The 23,177-nt window shown below is 37.2% G+C and overlaps 1 protein-coding gene and 1 long non-coding RNA gene across 2 annotated transcripts in view; one reads left to right on the top strand and one right to left on the bottom strand.

The window, feature by feature from the left end:
* VRK1 (VRK serine/threonine kinase 1) overlaps window positions 1-23,177 on the bottom strand; it is a 342,112-nt gene that overhangs the window by 124,191 nt on the left and 194,744 nt on the right. The window lies entirely within an intron of this gene.
* On the top strand, window positions 6,850-7,905 carry LOC134168451 (uncharacterized). Its single transcript, XR_009966553.1, has 2 exons — window positions 6,850-7,484; window positions 7,530-7,905. It is a non-coding gene; the product is annotated as an uncharacterized LOC134168451 (long non-coding RNA).

The raw sequence follows: 23,177 nt of genomic DNA, 5'->3' as shown, positions 1-23,177 counted from the left end.
CTATTCCTGAACACAGTTAAGTGTACATTACATGTTGTAGTTTTCTGAATAGCTCAGATATTTTCAGGGCTACGCACGAGTGGCTCTGGTCAACATGAGACCCTCACTCCTGAGAAAGTTCCTGTTGGGCTATTACACAATTTAAACCCCATTAAAATCCACTTGTCAGATAAGAGCTTATTTGTTCCTACTGTGGCTGCTTCCTTCACAATAGACATATCTGAAATTTTGCACTAAACAGTAGTTGCAAAGTAGTACATTTATTAAAGATTCACTACTTTATTTTTAAAAGTCCTGTCATCCACCCATATAAAACCAAAAGTTTGGAAAATTTTACAAGGCTAACAGCTAATACCAGTTGAAGGAAAAGAGATCACAAGTTCTATTGGCTGATATTCATATAAACTATTTGTAGAACACTTTAGAAAAGCAACTCTGGTCATGGAAAGAAGGATGAGGTTGAGAGCGATCTGTGAACAAGGAAGGGGTCCAATAAATTGGTTCACTTATTCCCACTGAATAATTCAAAAAGCTTGACTCAACACTAGTCATACTTCTTAATTCCTTTTAAAGGACTAAAATATTCATGGTTTCTTCTGTCAAATGCCATTATTGCTCTGTAATGTCAGAAGCAATGGTTATCTTCCCAAGGTCTATAAAAGACTTGCATGTGGGTCATCAGCTTCCACTGTGGAAGCTGCCTGACAAACACTGCTTCTATCAACGATCTCAGACTCCTATCCACGTGTCCCACATCACACTAGTCCAAACAAAGACAAGTTGAAACTCTGTCTCCATCTTTACTGCTCATGTTCTAATGCCACATAAGCACTTTCATGCTTCCAAAGAGCACTGTGAAGTGAAAGCTCAGAAAGAAGGATATCTCCTCTCTATCACAGCTGTGACAAGGTCACCTTAGACAACAACCTTACCTTAGTAAAAAAAGAAATTCCATTCACCAGCTCCAGAATGAACCTCCTTTTGCCCCTTTATACAGCTACGCACACAAACTGAATGAAAGCAAGTGACAGTAAGAGGGGTGACAAGTCTTAAGTATTTCACGTCAAAGAAACTCACTACAAAGGGTTATACAGAAGCGACCAACTTCCTTAAAGCAGCTATTAGCATCTCTCGTCAAAACAAAATATATAGGGGACAAAGAGCTCTTATTCAGCACATTCCCAGACATAGCTCCCAAAGATACTTAGAAGGCAACTTTTCTTTAACTGTGACAACTTTCCAGTCTACTTCAATTCATGTTTTCCAAGATGGACACAATTTGTACATTCTTTAAAAATTTTCTGTGTATTTGGTAAATTCCTCTTTAAGACAACCCAACCTGTTCAGTTTTTCAGTAGATTTTTTTTTTTCCTGCTTTATTTTAATTAGTCTAATCCTGACTGGTCCCTTTCCAATGTTCCTGTTGGCACAGTAGGATTTCAATTAACATTCAGCTTTAGCGTTGCAAATGCCCTTGCTCAGATTTTATTTTTTATTTTTTATTTTTTTATAATGTGCTATTTTGGATGCCATCTCTCTTGTCTTCCTCAAAAATTTTTCAGCTTCTAAAAGATTTTGGAACCAGAGGTTCTTCTGCCAATTTATGCTTTCTGAGCTTATCAAGAGATAGCAGATCATTAATTTATCTCTTTTCTTCCTCCACCCCCAACCCTTAAGGGTTATATTCCTTGTCACTCATCCCTCTTTCAATCCCTTCTGGTTTCACAACAGCAAGTTCATGCTACTTGTCCTCAGCTTCAAGGCTCTTCAAAACTCCACCCTTCTTTATTTGTCTGTTCATGTCTCTAATTGCATTTCTCTTTCTGTCTTTCTCTCTCTCACACTTTTTTCTAATCCACCAACAATAACAATTTTCTCTGCTGTTTGTCAGCTTCCCTCACACACAGCTCCACCCTGCCCCTCACACATGGAGTGCTCTCCCTGAACTGAGCTGTCAGGCGATTGTCCTCGCTTCTTTGAAATCTATCCTTAAAAATCCACCTCTGCTGCAACATCTAAAAGAAAACAGCTAATTAATGATGGTTATGTTGAGGGGCAGATGGAACAGCTGACATTTACTTTACAATCACAATTAAAAAAAAACAACACTAAACCCCTTTTGTGTACCTTAATCTATGATAGAGTGCTCTTCCAGAGGGACAGCAATACGGATGGAGCAGTGACTAGATCCTGCATGCTGTCCACATCATCCTTGACTGGCTGTTTCGAGACCGTGGGAAATTCTCATTTTTCCTGCTCTTCACCTTGTTATCTGAAGGCAATCCAGATCACCCTCCCATTGGTGCTGATCATTGTATGAGATCAGGTACAACCATGCAAAGACCTAACAAGAACATCACCTGAGGATTCCCATATGATCATCCTATCCCATTTCCATACAGTGTGGCCCTATTATAACCATTTATAGATGACCACTTTGTGGCTGCACCAGGAGTTTCCATTCCAAGCTAGGACCAGTGAAAATTAACAGCCTGAGCGTCACCTACTATTAAACACCGTCCCATGAGTTTTCATAATGAGGACTCTCACCCTTGGGTTTTGGGATGAAAGGGAGTAGTACTGCAGGAGACACCCAAGAAAATTTGCGAGGGTGGAGGATGAAGCTAATTGATCTCTACAAGGATCAAGTGAACGTAATTTGGGCTGAACAGCTCAGATTGTGAAATATGTCAAAGTCAGTATTAATTTAACATCACCATCCTGTAATACTACTGGGTTATTAGTTCTACTTATCAGGGAAATATAAATATCCTATTACCTCAGCTTCAGAAAACAACATATGAAATGGGGTGTTTACCTACTTTACATTTTGAGAGTGCAAACCTATACATGCTTTTTCTCCTCTTTACTTTTTTTAATTAAATTGATGTTTCTAGTAGGTAGGGGAGGAACACATAGCTAGTAATGGTAAGGAAAAGAAGTGTGTGGGATCTTCTTTTGAATATAATTCTTCAGTACATTAAATGAGATGAACAAAAGAGAAATTAAACATAATAGTGTGCCATGGTACTGTGACATAAGTGTCAACCTGGAATTTCAAATACAATTATAGGAGTCTTCTAATAATTATATAGGTGGCAAACAAAGCTTTAGGGCAAATATTTGTGGCAAAAAATTACTAATGGCATTCTACAGAAAATCAGCTAAGCCTGACCTCTCCTATGCATCATATCGTGGTAAGGTCAACTTGGTGGAAAGGTTAAGAGCAGTTAAACACTGACCCATCCCTCCCCACTCTTTTCCATATTCATAGGAAACTATCATCCATATTCATGTAACAAGATAAGTACCTTCAAAATACAGAGGTTAGAAAAAAAAAAAAGAAAGACTACTTTACTTCTTTACAATCTTATTCAGTGCCATAACACTAATTCCCAGAGCATGGATCAGGACGCAAATTAGTGTGTCTATAAGGCTGGGCAGGATGCATGAGAAGAAAACATAGAGCAGCCTCGGGATGACACTTAAATATTGAAAATATACATTCTATAATCCTGAAACTGTAACATGTAAGGCACGCGAAAACAGCTCTAGTACTTGGGTAGAACGCTTGGCTATCTGGAACCCAAACTTAACAGCCCTTGCAGGTAAGTGGTATGAGAGGCCTAAGGCTACTTCCTGAGATCGTAGGCAAGCACTTCAAACAGCAATACAATCAAAAAGCACAGATGTCCTGTTGCCACTGCAACACTGGGGCTACTGGAACTAGTTTTCTATTCTTTTAGCAGAGAACTGTCTAATAATATCATAATGTGTTATGTATCCCTTCTTTTGCTGCACAGCACTGAATGCACTCAGATGGGAACAGTGGTCAAAAACACCAGATCCTTTTGCAGAACTTACCCTCCACGGCACTTCCTTTCTTTCTCTGCCTTCCTTTCTACATCTTAAAATAAATAAATAAATAAATAAATTTTGAGTTCATATTCCTTTGCGAAACATACTTATATTTTTCTTAAACCAACATGAGAATCTGAGTTGACATTGAAGCAGTTTCCCCCCTCCCCTCTTTTGCAGGTGAAAAGCATAACTGGTCTTCCCTCCAAAGAGAACTTCTTTCTCTGCCTCCCTGCCTACTGAAAGAGAAGATAATTTATACAGTATTTATAAATTTATACAGTAAATGCCAGCTTGTCTTCCTGCCCATTTTTTTCCAGGAAAAAGTCACCATCTTTCTTTTCAGTCCTACAGAAGCAGTTATTCCTTCAGTGCATTTCAGGAGGAAAAATTGATCAATTTTTTTTGCCACTCCATTCATTATTAACATAATGGTGGCAACACAGTGAGGGAAGCTAGATGGCTAAACTAGTAGCTTTCTATTGTTATTATTGGGTATAGATATATACAGCACTTTTGCAGGCATCAATTCACTGGGTCCTAAATGCAGATTATATTTTCCAGGGTTCACTCAGGCAAGCCCAGGTGTCTGTGCTGGGACTTTGCTGAGGTAAAGGTCTGGAAACTTGCACATGTCCAGAGCACAGGGAGCTACCTCAAGTATCAAACAGCAATAAAAAGAGGAGGGAGCAGGTGATAGAGGACTGGGAAGTGGCAGGCAAAACCTGCCAGCAGTGGTGGAGGCCTGCAGCCTGCTTGCACCACAGCATGCCAGCCACAAACAGCCAGACTGCTCCCAGATTACCAGGGCTCCTGAGGAGAGGGCCCCCATACCCTTGCTGAGTCACAGTCTCCTTCTGAATGTCAACAGGCTTTCCGCTTGGGGGGAAATGGATGTTGCCTTGAAAGGCCAGTTAAGTCCCATGGGGTTTCCAGGAGTTTTGTGGACAAGGGACATGTCACCTCCTCCATGATGCAATATGGCAAGTGGGGGCAAGTGCCCCGACTTCCCTCCTGCACAGGAGTCATCTGCCTGGGAGGCAGAAAGACAGAGGGTGCATCTGCAGTGCTGATAAGAGTGGAAGAGCCCACCACCATCACATCTGACCCCCACCACTGCCACCTGCACCTGGTGCCATGCAGCTGAGAGGAGACGGCCAGGCTTCAGGGAGGTTATGGGGCGAGAGTATCTGGGCACCCAGCAGCAGGAAGCCTAGAAGTTGTCTTTAAACAGTTACATTAAAACTATGTTCTTGTTTGCAATACACAACTAGGGCCTCCTTTAATTCCTAATCATTGATGTTACAATAATACCATGCTAGCCTTTGACGTCATAGCAGCATTTCATTTTCTTAGCTTATATCTCTTTCTCCTTAGGATAGGGCGTTTTTCCCCTTTTACGCTTACTTCAAAGAAAACAAAGCTGTGTTCTATATTAATCAACTTCTGTTTCTAAGGTGCTTAAATGATCCCGTGTTCCCTCCCCCGGGGAAGCTGTAATGTCTAAGTACTATGTTCTTTTTAGTGTATTTTATCTTTGTGACGCCCTTCTGAAACAAAGAAGCATTTTGTTCCAGGCAGCTGGGAGCTATGGGACAGCAGAATCTATATCTCTCAGCCCCGGGCAGCCCCTCACCTAAGCTGCCCCTTCACAGCCTGCCTTGGTAAGACCCAGCCCATCAGCCCTGCCAGTAAATGTGATTTCCAGGTACGCTGCGGAGACCACAGAGCATGTGGGTGAGACAATGACAGCCAAAACTCAGCAAACAAGCAAAACCCAAAAGAGATTTGGAGTTCCTCAGTTTGCATTATGACTTTTACACGTTCCTTATGTTAGTTCTTTGAAAGACAGGTGAAACAGAGAAAAAGATTAATATCCATTTTTATGTAGAGCATTTTCTAATTTACCAGCTTATTTTGCATGAGCTGCTGAGGAGCTTCATAAAAAGCACTGAGAAAGTTTATAAATAGGTAAGTAAATATTTACTTCCCTTGAGAAACATTTTTTGTCACTAACTGCTGCAATGGGAGTGTATTATTGATGAAATCAACTGTCCTAGATGTTGTCATTTAGTATGCACACACAAAAACAAGTCCTATTTCTGAATTGTTATACAAAGTAAATTATCAGACTTTTAAAACTTCATAGATTTCTTCTGATGGGGGTGAAACCAGGCAGAAGTAAACATTGGTAAGAAAAAAAAAATCATCTTTAAATTATTTGATTTCATCTTTGATTCTATACCAAAATTATTTTATTTGTTTTAATGTTTGTTAGCATTAAAGCTCCACTGTGAAGCGGATCACTGATTGCAGAATTAGCTGATGATACTGAAATTAATAAAAACTCTAGAATAGAATAATTTTGAAATAAATGTGGTTTTTAAAATCCAGAGAACCTTTTTAACAAAATATATCTGAGAACATATTACCCAGAGTTGTCTATAGACAGCAATAATGAAGTAAGAGCAGTGGAGAAGGAACAGTATAATACCAACAGACTACCTAGCATGATAGCTTAGGCTATATTTTTTTATATGGAACATTGAATTTCCATGCAGAGATCTCAGACAGTTGGTCACTGGAAGCAATACAGTCATGTTACACTGTGTTACCTGTGGAGACCAATCTACCCTATTTTTTTTCACAAGACGTAATCATCCCATACACCACTGTCCCAGATCACTCATGCCTAGCTCCTGTGTGGTCATATCCTCTATACACCGACTGTCCAGATTCTTGGTTGCTTCTAAAAGTTACTTCAGATTGCTAAAACTGAAACATACTTTATATGCATAACTTTTAACTCTGTCTCACCTGAATACAGTGTTTGACCCTATTGTGACTCTACTTGTGGCTTCTGTCTGGACAGATTGAATAGTCATACAATAGTCCTTCTGCTTGTCATCGGAAAGATTGCGTGCGCAGTGAGGAGAACATACCTGCAAAAGAACATCACAAAAGATAATGTATGATATGCAGGAAAGAACAGTAGGTCTCCTGACTGGGTCCTATTACATCTGCCCATTTTGCAAATCAGAATTTGTTGATTAGAAGTTCTTTAACAAATACTCTGTAGTTTAAATATCCTTAAGAGAGTCAAATTCTACAAGTCTATAAGAAAATATGCAAAGAAACAATTTTGCACATTTTGTGCTTTCTTGGCAAAAGAATGGGAAAAGTCCCGTCAGCAGCCTGGGCTATGCAGTGTGGAAAAGCTAAGCAGATATGCTGAAAGTGTAGCAGTGCGTTACGTTAAAATACATGTTACTGCCTTGGATTACATGCTTTTTCTGTGTTTATTTTATATTTCCATTTCTCAACATATCTATAGTAAATTCTTTGTGGCTTTGGCACACTGTTAGGGAGCAGTTCTTCCTTTCACTGATCTGTAGAATTGCTTCAGTTCTTTGACAATGAGAATTACTCAAGTAAATCAGGAACTTCAGAATTAATGTACATTTAACATTTTTTTAAAGAAGTTGTACTACATAGGCTCACTTGCCCTAGGATTTTGAGGGCCTTTTTAATAAAGCCTCTCTTGGATAATATTGTCCTAAGTAGTCTTTCTGTTTGTCCCTGAAATTTCCAGTTTTCCACTTCACTCTCAAAGTTCAGTTCAAGAGGTAATTTCCAGTTTTCCACTTCACTCTCAAAGTTCAGTTCAAGAGGTAAGGTTATAACCTTGTTTGTTATCTTTTCTCCTGACTTGTCAGTGGCTGGGGAGGCTCTTTTTCTTCTTGCTCTATTATTCTTCATGGCTGAAAAGAAAGGAAGTTTTTACAACATGCCCCTTTGCCCATAATAGGGAATTTACCAGCAAATGTAGATCCTGATCTTGCTGGGTATCCCAGGTTCCACAGACAGGATAGCCTTCTGACAAAGCACTCCTGCCAGGAGAGGCATAGGGCTTTTGGCTTCTGAGTCTATAAGGCCTGAACATCAGCTCTGGAGCCCACGTGTGCCCTGGTCTCCCTCCACTTTGCATTTTATTCTGTAACTCTTTAGTCCTGTAAATAACAAATCTCAGGCTAATTTTTACCTAAATCTGTTTTGTGCTTTTTTTAGGGTTACATTTTTTAAAAGTTTCTCCCCCACATCTCTTGTAATCGATAGAGCAGAATCAATATTTAAAGGTCAAGACCTTTTCTTTTTCCTGTGGCTAAGCTTTTTCCAGCCTTGCATTTTAAATAAAACCTGTATTCCCAGCCATCTGCAAAAAAAGATAGGAGGAAAAAAGCAGCTGATTAGTGTCTCTCTTTTAGGTCTTAGGGTAATGGCTGCTTTTACCTTTCTAGTTGAATTCAGCACATTTACAAAGCATTAAATCTGTCAGTATGGCATTAACTTCTATCATGTGCATATTAATAGGAATAATAATCAAAACATAGAGTGAGTTTGGGTGTTAAAACTAGTAATATTTTCTTTAAATGCTAGTACACATTTGGCTTGGAAGGTGCTCAATATTGCAAAGGATTTTTAAACTAAGATTTATCTCCTATCTACATAGAAGTGTTTTGCAGTAAACCTGCTCATTTGTACGCCAAAGGGCTTGACTTTGTCATCATGCTGATGTTTTCATGGAACACATTTGTAAAACACAATTTCTAACTTTTGTCGCCTCCATTAAGAAGAATGTTGATTAAGTAAAATCAGCATGTAAGAAAATATTTAGCAGCTGTTCTCTTACTGCAAAATCATAAATATATGGAAAAATAATCACACAGATATTTTATGCCAATTAGCAAATACTTCTTTTAATTAAAGCATTTTGAACATTACGGCATCTTTTTAATGTTACTGAAATTCAAATAAATTGTAAGGATGGTGGAATTAGAGAGAAAACATCATCGATATATTAAAAAGGTTTTGTTAACAAGCCAGCTGAATGAGTTCAGAGGGATTTCTAGTTTATAGGATTTTTAAAATTTTCCCTCTGTATATTCTACATCAGTATAGTGCTCTCATTAAAGAAAAAAAAGGAAAAAGAAGCTGCTTTCCCTTTAAAAAGCACAAAGGATGGGAAAAACTACTGCATTACTACAAATTATTTGCAGCTTCGGTGTTGCCAATATATAACAGTTGTAAATCAAGGATGTATTTTGGAAATATCTTAAATCAGTTTTTACAAATCGGCACTGTTAGTAACAGCTTTCAAAGAATACAAGAATACAGCTATGGGAATTCATATTTATGGCTGAGGGTAAGTACAAATTAAATGTATCTATTTCAATTATGTTGCAAAGTACTATTATTCGGTGGTTAAAAATATTATCAATTTATCTGTATTCACTTTTATTAGGGAAGAGGTGCACAACCATGCAAGTTTCAATGATGTAGATAATAATCAGGAAAATAAGTACTCCCTGGTGAGGATGAAAGGAATGCATGCTACCTTCTCAGAGGCTCCGTACTGTATCTTTAGGAAAAGCAGTATACATGCAAGAACATTGTCCTGGAACACAGTACAGGAGTTGACTGGCTTTGTCAACTGCAAAGCCAGTCAAAAAGCCTTTGCTGTACCCTCTGCTCATATCTAATCATTTTTGCCTTGCACACGCCACCTACACACCTAACACTTCACTGACAATGCTTTGCCTTTCCTCACTACCCCCCAAACACAATAGAAAGTTAATTGAATGTTTTATGCTTTAGCAATATCAAAGAAATGAAAAGAATGTAGGTTTCAACTGTATTTCAATAATAAGTGCATTAATTTTTACCTTTTAACTGACACTTGTACTAATTTCCTTAAATGCTCTCTTTTACTCTTTTTTGATCTGTCTGGCTTTGTCGGGTCTGATGATGAGGGCTTACTTCAAATGCAAAAAGATTAGCTCTCTTTCCTTTAATAGCACAATTATAGCTTGTGTGATGTCTAAATCATGAAAGATATCAGGGACAGACTTCTAAAGTCGCATGAGTTTATTACAAAAGTGGTAGTAATCATTTTAATATCAAAATTACTCTAATTTCCTAGTGGCATTTAGGAATTGTTGGGCACGCATACACACACACAAAGATTAGTAGCCATTTACATCTAATTTGACTTAGATAATTGTTATAAATAACACAATGAAATTAAAAGGGTCTGTGTAATATTTTCACCTCTACCCAAGATGTTGTTCAAGCACTAAAAGAATATTGCCACATCAAAGCAAGAGCCAAGAGATCCAGTTGGACGTTTTTAGATATGCCAGAATCTACATCTCATTTTCGGATTTAGTTCAGCATGGGACTTTGCACTAAACACTGAAGAATAAATGTGCCTTCTTTAAAGATATGTAATATGTTTAATCCCATCAATGCTTAGTCTACTTTTTAAATCCTGGATTTAATATACTTTACCATGAGAGGGCAAGATTAAGATACCCTTTCTCATACCGGATCACACTTACCTTCTCAAGTATTACCATTAATTATATTACGACAGCAAGAAGGGTCCCTGTTCAAGATGAGGGCCTGTAAGCGATGAAGTGGAATACAAACCTAAAGGGGGAAGGAAGATTTAGCATATACTCCAAACTGACTTTCATTCAGGGAATGGTCATTACTGGCCAACATGAAGAGGGATATCAGACTTTAGACAAGGCATCAGTTATCTTAGTCAAGAATATTCCCTAAAAAGACTACACTTCTGCATTAGAGGTAAAGATTTACAAACGATGAGAATGCCCCAAAGCATCTACATAACATGTCATGTGGGGCAGCTGAAAGTAGAAAACTGTTGCAGTGATCTTTTTCAAGTATTTTAGGATGTTGTGGCTGTTAAACAGTAGTTTCTAAGGAAAACTTGATAGTTAAATCCAGGAGTGAAAATACAAATTGCTCTGGGAAGAGTGAGTACTAGCTTTGATAAATTTTAAGTTCATAACAGATAAAGTGGAACAGTTTGACCCATTGTCAGTCTATTTTAAGATGAACATTTGTTAAATTCTAATGAAAAAATGTAGCACTTAAACTTTGGCAGAAGGACAATATTTTTTTTTTTCCTGAATTCAATAAAATTGCATGCCACTGATTTTTACTTTAACTGCAAGCAATAAATATGAGCTGCAATAGACTAACAGCTATCGGCCATATCTACATGGGTATGTCATACAAACAAAGTTCACTTCAATTTCAAGCACACAAAATTTGTCTACACCATATAGCTTATCATGCATTAAGTCTGTTCACACAAGAGCCGATTTTCTAGTGTTAAGAACAGCTTAAACCTTTTTGATGTGCAGGGCTATAATCAGCCCAGCCAATCAATGTTGTCTGCACCAAGAAGCAAGAAAAAGACTGAGCAGCTATTATACACCATCAGCTGACTCCTAACTACTTAAGGCAATTCAGCCTGAGAACTTTTAACTCAATTTACATTAAAACATATCCTTCCTGCCAGTTATGTGCTACATACATTATGATTATTTGTTTAGTTTGCATTTTCAGACATTGCTAGCAAAGCACAGTGATTGGGGAAACACCGCCTGCCTCCAGCAGGCACTTGAGAAAGTTTATAGGGCAAAGAAGCTCCCAGTTTGCCTAGTCAGTCAGGAGATTTACACTTTACTGTAATGAGAATGAACAGTAAGCTGTCATTCATCAGCAGACGCTATATGGTCTGTCCATGGAGAAAAGATTTTGGAAGTGGATAATCTTTGCATTCTTTGGCTCTGCTTTGGGTATGTTGACTTAGAGAAAAATAACAGACTAAGACAGGCAGACCAAAAAGAAACAGCAGAGGTCTGGAAAACCTCTGGAAGCAAAGCTGGTAGTTAGTGTCATAAGATTGAGCAAAGTAAGTAAGGAGGGGGTTGTCTGGACAAGTTTCACTTCTGTGACTGACTTTTGCACGAACACAAGATAATTAGAGGATGCACCAACTCAGGACTTGCAGCACTGACACAGCACATCGTGGAATGCATAATGTGAATTCTTATCTTGAATGCTAGCCCACTATCGTATAAACACAAGCCATAAGATCCCAGATTCAAGTTTTAAGCTAGCTGGACACATAATATGAAAACATAATATAGCAGGCTGTCAGACTTGAAAGCGGGCAAGCTGTCCAGGTGGAACTAGCTAGGGTGTGGCTGGCAAAAAACTGCATTTTCCCTCCCCACTAAGGTTTTCAAAATCATCCAGTGACAGCCATCATATATATTCCTGTTCCAGCAAAACAGGGCAAGGGTGGGCAAAATATGGTTACAAGAATATTCATATAAACGGTCTCATTTTAATAACTGAAATGTGTTTGCTTGAGAATAACAAGATTAATGATTTATGCTGTTGTTTATCTGAATTTCACTTTATCTTCTACATAGATTAAATTCCATGTTACTTACCATTTAAAAATGATGAATAGGGGAAGTTTTAGAGGCATAGCAAAAAAAAAATTAAAAAATATTTACCTTGCACTTTAAGAATTCTTTAGTATAGATGGAAAATTTAATTTTATTTTATCCAGCAATAAGGTCAAACTTTTAAATTGTTCTATTTAATAAACTTGATAAAAAAAATAAGATAAATTTTGTTACAGAGTTTCCAGAAGAGAAATTTTAAGGGAGAGATGAGAGCATAAATGAGTCCCAAGATGAGAACTTTTGACAGGAACATAATCAGCTCTTACTAGAATCCCTTGTGCTGATTTATGGTAATTTTGATGAAGTACATGGCCAGAGGTGTCTTTTAACTTTAGTATGTCTATCCTTTGTTGTATTTACTTCTGCCATTATGATTCAGCCTCTGCTTTTCTCTCTTTTGCCAAGCTTATTGAATTTCTATCTGTCTACATAATCTACAATTTCCTGCTGAATTAATTTCATGTAGCCTACTTCTTGAACCTGTTCAATCAGATTTGCAGTCTCCATTCCACTGAAACTTAACTGAAACCTCTCTTAAATTTTGTTCTATTCTTCTAGTAGGAAAATTTCAGGATCTGAATCTTGTTACGTCTCCCTGGGACCCTAAATAGCTTTTCACATAACCAGTCATCCTTCTTCTATGAAATCTCCAAATTCTCCTTCTGTGCTTCTGACTCTCTAAACAGTTCCTTCGATGTCATACTCAGTATGCTCCATATCTCTATCCACTACTATCTGGGGGGACCTCCCAACCCTATCTCATACAAAAGGACACATCTTTCATAACATCTTTCCCACAAAGTAATATTATGAATAAATAAGTATTTACTGCGTAGTAGCTGTGAATATATGAAGGAATCAAAGTATGGTGGATAAGATGTTAAATCTGTTAAAAAGGAGAAAAGAAGAAAGAAAAAAGAGAAAAAAAAGAAGAAAAGGAAAGAAGAAAAGAAAAAAGAAAAAAAGGAAAGAAGAAAAAAAGAAAAGAAAGAAAGAAAAGAAAGAAAGAAAAGAAAAAAAGAAATGAAAGAAAGAAAAGAAAAGAAAAAAAAGAAAAGAAAAGAAAAGAAAAGAAAAGAAAAGAAAAGAAAAGAAAAGAAAAGAAAAGAAAAGAAAAGAAAAGAAAAGAAAAGAAAAAGGAAAAGAAAAAAGAAAAGAGAAAGAAAAGAAAAGAAAAGAAAAAAAGAAAAAAGGAAAAGAAGAAAAGAAAAAGAAAAAAGAAAAGAAAAGAAAAGAAAATAAAGAAAAGAGAAAAAAAGAAAAGAAAAGAAAAGAAAAGAGAAAAGAAAAGAAAAGAAAAGAAAAGAAAAGAAAAGAAAAGAAAAGAAAAGAAAAGAAAAGAAAAGAAAAGAAAAGAAAAGAAAAGAAAAGAAAAGAAAAGAAAAGAAAAGAAAAGAAAAGAAAAGAAAAGAAAGAAAAAAAGAAAAGAAAAGAAAAGAAAAGAAAATAGAAAAGAAAAGAAAAGAAAAGAAAAGAAAAGAAAAGAAAAGAAAAGAAAAGAAAAGAAAAGAAAAGAAAAGAAAAGAAAAGAAAAGAAAAGAAAAGAAAAGAAAAGAAAAGAAAAGAAAAGAAAAGAAAAGAAAAGAAAAGAAAAGAAAAGAAAAGAAAAGAAAAGAAAAAAAGAAAAGAAAAGAAAAGAAAAGAAAAGAAAAGAAAAGAAAAGAAAAGAAAAGAAAAGAAAAGAAAAGAAAAGAAAAGAAAAGAAAAGAAAAGAAAAGAAAAGAAAAGAAAAGAAAAGAAAAGAAAAGAAAAGAAAAGAAAAGAAAGAGAAAAGAAAAGAAAGAGAGAAGAGAGAAGAGAGAGAAGAAGAAGAGGAGAAGAAGAAGAAGAGGAGAGGAGAAGAAGAAAAAGAAAAGAAAAAAGAAAAGAAAAGAAAAGAAAGGGAAAGAAAAGAAAAGAAAAGAAAAGAAAAGAAAAGAAAAGAAAAGAAAAGAAAAGAAAAGAAAAGAAAAAGAAAAAAGAAAAGAAAAGAGAAAAGAAAATGAAAAGAAAAGAAAAAGAAAATAAAAAAGAAAAGAAAGGAAAGGAAAGGAAAGAAAAGAAAAGAAAAGAAAAGAAAAGAAAAGAAAAGAAAAGAAAAGAAAAGAAAAGAAAAGAAAAGAAAAGAAAAGAAAAGAAAAGAAAAGAAAAAAAAAGAAAAGAAAAGAAAAGAAAAGAAAAGAAAAGAAAAGAAAAGAAAAGAAAAGAAAATAAAAGAAAAGAAAAGAAAAGAAAAGAAAAGAAAAGAAAAGAAAAGAAAAGAAAAGAAAAGAAAAGAAAAGAAAAGAAAAGAAAAGAAAAGAGAAAAGAAAAAGAAAGAAGAAAAGAAAAAAAGGAAAAGAAAAAGGAAAAGAAAAAGGAAAAGAAAAGGAGAAAGAAAGAAAAGAGAAAAAGAAAAAAGAAAAAAGAAATGAAACGTATTAACTATTTAAATGATCAAGTGAAAAAAGGTACACATAAAGCTAAATTATCCCACTTCTAAGCGTAAATTCACACGTGGGCTCCAGGGAGGGAGATAATGCAACCCTAACTGTGCCTTGTTGAACGTGGCCATTTAGACGGCTAACCCTTTTCTAACATGGTCTTTTTTTATATAAATAACTGTTCCAAATGGTGTCTTTTCCTATTAGAGTGACATTCTGTCAGCAGTTTGGGCCTGATGAAAAGAAAAACGTGAGGCAGTGAAGAAAAGCAGTCTTGGCAAAATGAAGAACATGGTATTTGGCAAGATCAATTGTTAATGTCTGATAAACATCTTCAAAGAGTATTTTTAATTTAGTTTGAAGTCAAATGCTAAAACGAAACCTTTTGTTTTAGGTCCAGTTTGGTAAAGGGGCAGAAGAGTCTTTTACTGTAAAATGACATTGCTTTTCCAAAAAAGAAGTGTCAGAATGTTTGATGAGTATGATCTGGCTTTCTAAACATTCCTGGTGGCTTTGCAAAAGGATTGCTCTTCATTTGGATGGCTTGCATTATCTTTCTGTATGGCACTCTAAATAGTTTGTCACAAGTAAAGGGTCAAGTTTTATTCCTAACTATAGTAGATAGTGTGGAAATAACGTAGTTCATGCGGTGGTCTGAGTCCTGCTCCTATCACATATAGAGATACATATATATGACTTACCTTTTCTCTTCTTTTCAGGTTTCTAGGGTGGTTTTGTCACTTTTGGATCAAAACAGCTCCTACAGCAGGTAAAAACAGACAAGACCAAATCAGACAGCAATGGTACTGACTTTACCCAGATTAAATGCAAGAAGAGGAGGTCAAATTTTTTAATTGCAAGTGGCTAATTCACTGATTGCTAAAAACTATTAATGAATAATTTATATGTCAAATATCAAACTATGTATGGGATGAGATACTGGGGAGAGTAAGGAATCATAAACCTGCAACTCTTCCTGCTTGTAAAGTCTATGCTAAACTTTAACCTGTGCAACATCTACTTCTTAGTCGTTTTAGTGATTGATCTTAAAGCATGTAAATAGCTGAGTGATTTATGAAATTTTATTAAAGTATTTAGCAATTTTGAGAAGAAATGATGATGTACAAAACTAAATACAACAGAAATAAAAATCTCAAAATTAGAGCCTGCCATTTATTAGTGCTTCATTTACAGATTGTGATGACTTTGCCTTTCCGTTTTGGCCTATTTACACCTTTGTTTTGGTTTTCTTTTTGGTGACCAGAATATGATGCAAAAACACACACATGCATACATACACATATGTTTACATACATATATTTGCTCCTTACCGACTTATAATTGTCTGGGGCTTCAGGGAGGATTCAGCCCAGTTTGAAACAAGCCGTGACAATAGGAAAAGACAGAGAACCCAAAGGTCTAGGACATTAACTTCATACAGAGATTCTTCAACATGAAAACAAATATAAGCACAATGCTCAATTTCATTATTTTGCCAAATACATCACAAACATTTTCATGCCTTACCACATGCTTGTAAGCCACAATATGTAAGTCTTGGCAGTTCCATTTTACAGCCAAGAAATTAAGGCACAGTGAAGACTAAAGCTTTATAAACACAGGCGCCCAGGTTGAGGCATCTGGGGCCCGGCTGATGAAGGTCTGAGAACTACAAAATTGCTATAAATGGAACCATAGCTCATCAGCTTTTGAAGGCCTTGCAAATAATCTATCCTAAGATTTACCAAGCAAGAGCAGTAAGCTTTTCTTTCAAAGTGCCAGCCTGAAGAATATTCTGGACATCAGAGTTGCATCTTACTGACCACTAAGCTTTATTTCCTTTCCCTGTGTAGTGTTTTTGGGCAGCACTGGATCCTAAACTGAAGGCCTAATATTGCCCAGATGTAAAAGATGGACCACATCATAGGTTCTTCTTCTGTCCTTTGCATGGGCTGGTATGGAGGGTGCCACTATGGCAGACAAGCCAAGATGCTCCCTAAACCACACAGACTGCATTCAATATAGGATGTACTCCAGTCTGGGCATTGGCAAACGCTAGTTCCCGACATCCCAGCAGTGCAAGCTGTGGGTCTGTCGTCTAGCTTCCTGCAGCACTGCTGCTTCACCTATCATGTAACACCTGATACGACAGTTCACATTGATCTAAGGGGAAGAGTGCCACCTACTGAACCAAGTGCTACCAGTTCCGGCAGCTCAGGAGAATGCTGTTCCATGGAGAGATGGACATGGTCGAAAGCAAGTTGTTTGCCACAGATTTAAGCTAGAAAATAAACATACACAATCACATGGAAATGAAGTAAAAAGGCTGGATCAGAGAGCAGATGTTGCTAAGTGTTACTAGGCAGTGCCGATACATGCCTGTGCTTGTCATGCTTACGTCAGCACACAAGAAAATAATGTGTCTATTAAGGATACTGAATTATGATATTCACTCGACTAGACAAAGCCTAGACTGAGCTTTTGTCTTAACCATTTACCAATAGCATTGCTGAAAGCTCACCAGAGAAGAGGACACACTATGAAAGATGAAAGACCACTATGAAAGCTGAAAGAAATATGCAGAGCTTAAGCAACCCTTGTTTTCTAGTACCTTTATGGATGTTTTTGTTTTAATCTTGGGACCCATCACTCTGCCTACATAATTTCAGAACTATTATGCAGCTCCTTAGCTTGCACTGCTGAAATACTTCCACAGTTCACTCAATATGTCCTGTTTTATTTACAGCCACCATCAATATCACCTGAAACTGACATTTTTCATATAGAATCCATTACATGGCAGAGTGCCATATTTACGTCAACATCTTAAAATATGTACAAGACTTAGTTGGAAAACTCATCTAGCTTATTTTACAGTTCTGCTCATCTTCTTAAGTAATATGGAATTTAGATCTTTAGCAATATTTCAACATCAAATATTTTCCAAAGGCACTATAAAAAAAAATAGTTAAACATTTTATTATTCAGATTGCATTAATAGTAAATTGTGTAATAGAAATTTCATGTCTTAATTACTTAAATTTTATATTGAGCTATAGTGATATTATCTCTCTTTTTGTCTCCACACAATTGTATTTTATAATAGCTTTTATTAGGACCTACATGAAAGGAATTTAAAATGAACACATCATTTCTGTTACTTCTGCCATTGAGAAGAGAGTGCTTTTCTGATATTTGGCATGAAAAGTTCTTTCCTTTGTGTTTTATGACATATAGCAAATTGTATTAGTCAGGGACATATTTTGAGCAGCAAGGTAACTAAGAGGAATACAGAGCAATTCTGTCATTTTTAGTAACTCCACCTCAGTTTGGAAATGGGGGCAATGCCCAGGATGTAATAGGGGGAATATTCCCCCTAGAAAAGCTTGATCCTGTGCTCATTGAAATGAAAGGCAAAACTTCCACTGGCTTCCACAAGAGAAACATTGTACTAGCAGATACATAAGCTAATGATGTGTTTATACAATCTGCCTACCTGCCTTTGCAAGTTAGGTAAGCTCTGGGACTTCACAAATGCCACTTGCTCTGCCAGCAGGGCCTACCTTGATACCATAATGAATGCCTCCACAGTCTTATGTCGATCCTTGCATTTAGGTTGCCTCCTTGAAACCTAGCTGCTAAGCCCCTTCCTTCACCTTTATGAAATCCTTCTTGAAGTCTCCCTTCTGCCAGCACACCTACACTCATTCTGTGTGTAGGATGTGTAAATAAATTTAAATAAACGTTTGTTTTCAATTGTTAACAGAACTAGGAAGGCGTGCACATCCAGGGCTTAGACACACAAACAAGATACCACAAGGTAACAGATTTCTTCTGAGCTGCAAGAACTGCCTGCATGCACACTATTCCCCCATAGTCAAATCAGCCTCACACACCTGCATGGTGGACTAAGCCCATGCCAATTACCAGGCATTTGTTGGAGGCAAGGACACACGTGGGAAGCTACCATGCATCAGCTGGTGCTTGGTAACCTTTTTGTCTACAAAAAAACTTGTTCATCCAAACTTATTATCTGTGCCCTGCAATTTCTCACAGACAGATTTGGAATTGTAATATAATAATTTAAAATGTGTGGATAAACATATGCTATGAAATCAAGGAATTGGGAAGGATGAGGGAGGATAACTTGAATCTATTAGTTCTATTAAAAAAGCCCAAACCTGTAGAGAGATATACTTGTGTTTATTCGTTCATTAGAAGTCAGTAAATACTTTTTAAAAAACTGTTTACAAAAGTTTTAGTGACACCTGAACATAATGACAAGCATTGCTTGCAGTTCTTAGGACAATAAAAGATGTCAGCAAGAAAGGAGAGTAGGCAAAGAGCATCATTCCACAGCACTGATGAAAAATTACACAAAATCTGAATTTTACTCAGCTCTCTGTGAATGTACGGCCGTAAGCCTCAATCTCCATATTCCAGATTCTTCCTTCAGTTGGCATGTCAGTAATTGCAGGAAGAATTTGGCTTTTAATTTATTTTTCCCCCAGTGCCAAAAGTTGTGAAATGTCTCCCTATTACACACCACAGCTCTTTCTACAGCTGCCAGAATTTGCCTAGCAGTTCCATTCAGTATTTCTTGCTAAACAGTGACTTCCATGCTGATCACTAAGTACAGATGCACATTCTGACCATTTTTTCTTCTGCAGATTGGTTCCTTTTTTTATTCTCTTTTTTTTTTTTATTAACATGTCCACACTGTTACTGAACATAAAGGGTTTCTCAAGGAACCAATTTTACCACATTTGTTTGGGTGTTATATGGATGTTCGGAATAGAAATCAAGAGTACAAAAATAGATCTTCTTGATTTATGAGACATTCCTGTTTTCAATTCACCATCAGTATGTGCAGACACGCTGCAGTCAAGAAATGAAGCATCTGGTTCTCCCACGTTTCATTTATGAACTTTAGCACCAGATGTAAATCATTCATAAAATCCCAAAGTGTTGGAAGAGTCTCTTCCTTCATTTTAACAAACATATACTCCAAGTACTGTACCTAACACTTCACGTCTTCTGTTACAAATGATGGGATCTGAATTTTAATGACTTCCAGAAATAAATTTCAAGAAGCAAGAGGAAGAAGAAAAACGGGTGAGTGTGGCATTCCTTGTTTCTGACCGTGAATTCTCTTTGAAATCAAAAGATGTTGCTATAAACAAAATCTACATGTTATTACCTGCATACAGAATGTTTTGAAGAGAACAAATCTATTAGTTTATAACTATTCTTCTCCCAGATCTTTTCCATTAGTGTCATGCTCATGTCAGCAAATGCTGATTCAACTTCAGATCTAAATTGCTTTCCTATTCTCATCCACCAATCATCCTTCCTTTCCTTCAATTCCTCTTTCAGCCCCATTTGTTCAGAGAGCCCCTCTTGCCTTTCTCTCAACATATGTAATCCCTTCCTCCTCCCTTCCCACTCTTTTCACTATGTGCATTGAATTTCATAGGATAACTCACACTTTGGGAATTAAGCACCTGCCAAAATAATTATGGGATCAAGGCCTGTTCTTTATGTCAAGGAAACCTGTCTTCTCTGTATACAAGAATCCTTTCAACAATATGCATTAAGACAATGCTTTCAACAACAAATCAGTCTTTTCTAGCCCTTTTTTTAACACTATACTTCTTACATATTAATTTAACTGCAGAATTATAAGTCATGTGTTTCATACACTGGGGTTGCCTTACAGTATGAAAGCTGAGGAAGTGCAAAGTGCACCAGCAGATACATCAAGAAGGCTCCCCAGTGAAATACCCTGTGGTGTAGAACCCCTACATGACAGAAAACAGAGGTTAAGAGGATTCACAGAATTGAAGGTCCTCCTCAGCACCACAGTCCTCCCTTCACACTCTCCACCCAGCTGCTTTGCAGGCTGCTGTTCAGGGCAGCTTTCTTTGCTGTCCTCTCTCCACACTGTACAGTTGCAACACTGCTAAACTTCTAAAAGAATGGCATAATTAGCCCCAGTGAATAGATATAAGCAGTAGAAATCTTAATGATAACATTCATGCAGTTGCAGCAGTAATAAGCCCATGTATAAATTTTCTTATGCATAACAAATTTTCCTTGTATTTCAACAATTTCTGGCTTTTATCTAGTTCTTGATTAACAGCTATGGCAATAATCACCATAGTAGCTGAGCACCTTGAGTTCTATATAACAACATTTACCTCCAAGAATGGACTTGAAACAAGGAAGAGTCATTCCACCAGTGGCCAGGCTGTGGGTAGTCTACATGAATTGATAAGGCCATGAAGCAGCCTCCAGATAGCCCCCAGCCTGATGTGCAATACTTTCTGTAGGGACATGCTGGGAATGCAGTGAAGTGCTTTAAGCAGGCTGGGAACACAGCAGGGGCAGATCCATGGACTGCAAATCTCATGCAGAGATCACAGCTGTGACAGTTTATAGTACAAGCTGTAGATCAGTTGCTCGGGTGCCTTAAGGCTTTGGGCAGAGAGAGATTCTTTCCAGTCTCTTGCAGCCTTGTTCTCCAGCACAAATACCAATTGTTCAGCCCATGCCCAGGGAGAGTAGGAACTCCAGTTGAGTTAGTTCCCCTTAAAATTAAAAAATAGAAGAAAAATAATCTCTCGATGGCAGAAGTCAGCAGAGCACATGTTCAACAGTGCCGGAAGCAATGTTGCACTCTACCTTTTAAGGCACCAAATGAATGATACTGTATCAAATCAAAACTTCAGGGGAGACTTAGGTAGGCACAATATGAATGCTGAAGCTGAAATCTGGTTTAAACATGGGGAGTTAACATCTCCGTTCCCGAGAAATGCGATACAGGAACTTTAGTGATGGCATTTGTTCAGCATCTCAGCCTCCTACGTCACCCCGAAGATCCCATTGCCAGGAATATAACTGACACCCCACTGGGACATTGGTTATGGGAGGTGAAGTATCTACAAACCACCAGCATCACCCACCCTTCTGTCGTGGAATCCCCTGACTGGTGTTAAAGACGAGTTGCTCCAAGGTTTCACATTACAACTTCTGGCCCAACCCCCAACCCAAACCAATGGCTGACCTAGCACAGTGGGGGCCACATGTGACGGCAGATGCTGATGGATTGCTATTGCAGGATATTTTATTATAGAGACACCTTTCATATTTTGCCTTTTGATTCCTACTGGCTTTTCTTATAGTCCAGAATTCATCCAACTCATTACTATATGTAGAGTGATAAGCCTTCAATCATTATTGCCATGCGTAAATATAAAAAGGTGATCAACACTCAAAGAAGTTTTCCTGTGAAAGATGATATTTCCAAAACTTAGATCTCCTTTCAAGAATTCTGAAGTTCTAATTATACATATATTTATAAGGATACTGTCTCTCTCAGGCTCCTTTTAACTTGGTATTTTTTTTGTAACACTCATCCATATTCTGCAAGGCTTATTCATTCTATGATTCTATGTGGAATGGGTATCTCTTTCCACAGGTAATTCCCACTGACTTCAGTTACAATAGTCGGTTACAATACAAGGTTCTTCTTAATGTCAATGAGACCGTTAGACTTGGGCTTCTGTGTTCTGAGAGACACTAGTGGTAAATAGTGAAAAATGTACATAAAACATCATTATTATACATATATTTTTTAATTGCACCTAAACATCAGTTTATTTCCAACAAGGCAAAATTACTACACCTTTGCCATTTTTTTATTTGTTTTTTCGTTTTATCTATGCTAGCAAGCCAGTCAAAGGCAAAAAAATAACTCTGAACAAAGCCATTTCAGACGAATCACTAGTCATGCCTGCTGTTTGGGAAATACTGTCAATTTTATTTTGTTCCTGACATTCCTAACATGTCAGAGGCTGCAGCCTGAGCCTTTCAGAACTCCACAGGCACAACTTACAGTCTCATCTTAGTCCCACAGTGCTTGGGTGGTCTCTCTCAAACTAACCAAGGCAGGAATACCACCTCCTTGATCAGTAATGCGCTCATCCATTTCACTTGTCTGCTCAGACATCCCAGGCCAATGATTTATTCACAGTGGTGAAGCTAGGAAAACCTCCCCCCTTCAAAACACATGTACACATACTTTTATAAACTGGCTGAAATATTCAGTAACTTCCCAGAGGGGAAGGGGTTTTCCCCTCCCTCTCCTATATGTTTTATACGGTTTCCATTATTATTTGACAAATGTGTTATGACACACTATTTACCTCGGTCAGCAGCTCTGGGGAGCTTTGAGTAGCTTTGCTCCCCACCTCTGCCACCCACTAGATATTTCACAAATAAATCACATTCCCAGATTAAGACAATACAGTTTGGTACTGAAAAGGGAGAAGAGAGGATGAAATATGCTGGAGGAGGTTTTGGTTTCATTTCTCTCTTTCAGTTCTGAGCTACACAGTGCTGATTCTTAGCCTCTGCCTCAGTCAACTCCTTTTCTCTTCCAGGGGCAAGAAGATGTTCTCTGTTCACTGTGTTAACTCTCCATGTTTGAGGCTCTCAGAGAAATATTGAGAGTTCAATTTTCAATACAGGCAGTAGCAACTCTAAGGAGGTCTATCATACTGCA

The sequence above is a fragment of the Pezoporus occidentalis genome, unplaced genomic scaffold (genome assembly GCF_034315485.1).
Source record: "Pezoporus occidentalis ecotype Australia unplaced genomic scaffold, CSIRO_AGI_Poc_V1 ctg31, whole genome shotgun sequence".
Taxonomy (NCBI): domain Eukaryota; kingdom Metazoa; phylum Chordata; class Aves; order Psittaciformes; family Psittacidae; genus Pezoporus; species Pezoporus occidentalis.
Note: the sequence above shows the minus strand (reverse complement) of the source record. Positions and strands in the feature narration are given on the sequence as shown.